The 3001-nt window shown below is 33.2% G+C and overlaps 1 long non-coding RNA gene across 1 annotated transcript; it reads left to right on the top strand.

Moving 5' to 3' along the window:
* The first annotated feature begins 262 nt into the window (after positions 1 to 262).
* On the top strand, positions 263 to 1012 carry LOC135087354 (uncharacterized). The gene is made up of 2 exons (XR_010260763.1): positions 263 to 393; positions 768 to 1012. It is a non-coding gene; the product is annotated as an uncharacterized LOC135087354 (long non-coding RNA).
* Positions 1013 to 3001: the final 1989 nt, after the last annotated feature.

Genomic DNA, 3001 nt, shown 5'->3' with positions numbered 1-3001 from the left:
TAAGCAAGTCGTAACTTGTCATCATCCTAAATATAATGCTGATTGTGAAGAAAATGTCTCTGGATACCTAATATTGTACCATAAAGTTAATATTCCTTCGGAATAGAGCAACAAAGAATGAGCGAGCGAGATGTCACTATCTGCAACCCTGTGTGATAATAAGAGATGTGTGATGCTGTCATCGTCACGTCAATAGAACCATTTTTGCAAAAGATTTGACAGGCAGTGACACTAAGAGGCACAAAGAAAATTTTTATTCATAGTTTTTTATAAAAATATCGTAAAATCCTGTTTATTTTTGGAAAATTTGTTTTCTAATATAATGGTGACCTGTTCCGTCCTTGATTGTGATGTACACCAAAGGAATAATCCTGCAAAATATTCATTTCACAGGTAAATTTATTGAAATCGACACCTCCAAACTTTAGCTTTATTTTTGTGAATGCGCTTAGAATTTTAAGCACTAAGTGTGATAATTATGTTCTTTAAACATTAATTTAAGTTGTAAGCAAAGATTTCATCCTCATAATCCAGAATTTATGAATATTTTGTGTAAAGAAATAATTTTCGTTTTACACTAGGGTTGTACCACAATCGATAAATATATTTTCTGCGCTGTTTATCACAGTCACTGCTGATTATGTAGGTACATAAATGGCGTTTGTATGTGAATATAGAAAAGTATTATTTTGTAATTACCTGTTAGTTAATAAACTAAACTAAATATTACATACTAAATATAATAATAAATATGTTCATGCACACAGATGTTTGTACTGTGCGGGAATCGAACCCGCTACCTCCGGAATAGTAGTCCGTTTCGAACCACTACACTATACGGCCAACAACGATTATTACATCGTTAGAATCCTATTTTCTTACGTTATCGTCAGAATTATCATTTTTTAATTATTGTTTTACTCCTACTAATATTATAAATGCGAAAGTTTGTATGGATGTCTTGATGTTTGTAACTCTCACTCTTTCAAATAAATAAGTTGAATAATTTTAATCTTCTGAGTTTTGTTTTTATTTTCTTAGGCCACTCTCCCAATTCCCATATACCTACAATCCCATTCCATCCTATTCTATTTATATTATTACTGTTAGATGTTAGATGTTGTTAGATGTTAATTAATATTTAATCGATATCGATATTCATGTGAAAAGTAACGACATACATCACTGACACAGTAGATATATGAGCTAAAGCAGTACGGAAACTTAGCCCTTTCGGCGAGTTAAATACCTACACTTCAACTGAGTGTTAGGGTTGGCACTCTTAATCTTTATAAAATTAATAAGGTTCTGACTTACTTATTTATTAAAACGTTTATTTAGGTTTTTTAATTATCAAATACCTAATGGAATAAATTAATTGACTAAGTAGTTAACAAAAAAATAAACGTTAATTAGGTTCTATAATGATCGAATACATAATCGAATAAATTGATTAAGTACTATTAGAGGCCGGTAGAAGATATTCTATTCTCATAAATAAAATACCGGATACTACTTTCACATAGCTATTGCCTCATTTTAAATACAGTTCATCACTTAGTACAAAAGCGCGCGGAGCAAATTACTTTATCAAATAGAACACATAAATTGTTAAAAAGCGTAATTACGTAATTTAAAAAGAACTATTACTAAATCAGATGTAAGCACTTTATTTAAAAAGTAATATTTAATCATTTTTAAATTCAGAATTATTACGAAGTTTAAAAAATGAAAGTTCTGGTTTTGAAGATGCCGAGTTCAAGCAGACGTATACTTCGCAATACACTCGTGGCATGTTTTTAAAAATACAGCGGACAGTGCATGCAATAAAATTATTATTAAAAACACAACGCGCGCGACACTCGCGACGGATGGACTGCGAGGTTCGCTTAGAGCTCGTGTAAAGCGTGCGTCTGTGTGCGTGAGTCTGATTTCGAGCGTTTGTATGAAGCTTCCGTACTGTTTGATTTATCTACTGTGTCACTGACATGCACACATATTTATTTTTACACACACATATGACATCTCATTTTTGGTTTCGTTTGACAGCTCGTGATTGTTGCTCTATTCCGAAGGAATATTAACTTTATGTATTGTACACGTGCATTACTTACGTCAACCGTAAGAAGTGCAAAGTTAACAGTTTTTAATAAGCATCATTTTAGTAAATGAACAAAATTATTGTCTAATAAGCTGTTTCATGTTGAAACTCGAATTATTTCTGAGTAAACATTAATGCACGTGTTGAAAAATATCACCAGCTCATCAATTTTGTTAGAGGCAGGCATTACTTTTGTGCGGCATTTTTCATCATTCGATAGTCGACCGCTGCGAAAGCCACTTGGTACTCACTACACTTATTTCAGTGACAAAACAAAAGAAATGGACAGTACGTTGGAACAATACGCTCAAGATCCTCTTGCTGGCTTTAATTCAATGTATCCAGAGCTAGCCAGACAACAGCTGGAACCAAAGAAAAAAAGAAGCAAACGTCCTGCTGAAACTCAGGAAAATCCTACGCCACCGAAGAAACAGTGTCTTCAAAGTGGATCAAATTATGTGTACAGCAATGAAACCAGGCGAGGTCTTCGACTCATCAGGATAGAAGTCGTGGACTTGGACGGTGCAGTTCAAAGTGATAGTGATAATGAAAAAATACTTTATAGTGCTCAATACATTGTTACTGACAATTTTAATCCAATTATGGAGCAAACGGAACATTTAATAACCAATACAGGGTCCTTCTAAACTAGCTACATTCCTTTTAATGGAGGCATCTATACGGTACACTGAACAAGTTCACCAAATTTGAGTATGTGTTTTATAATGATTTTACAAAGTTACATTTTCTAACAAAAATAAAAATTCATTTCGTCTTACATAATGGAACATGCTGTATTTTTTACTCACACAACAAAGCTGTAGTGTATTCATTCTGCACAGGAACACGAGACACAACACACACAACGCTCACTACCACTGCACACTTTTTTGTTGTTTA

Source organism: Ostrinia nubilalis (assembly GCF_963855985.1).
Source record: "Ostrinia nubilalis chromosome W unlocalized genomic scaffold, ilOstNubi1.1 SUPER_W_unloc_1, whole genome shotgun sequence".
In the NCBI taxonomy this organism is placed as follows: domain Eukaryota; kingdom Metazoa; phylum Arthropoda; class Insecta; order Lepidoptera; family Crambidae; genus Ostrinia; species Ostrinia nubilalis.
This window is presented reverse-complemented; position numbering and strand designations above follow the sequence as displayed.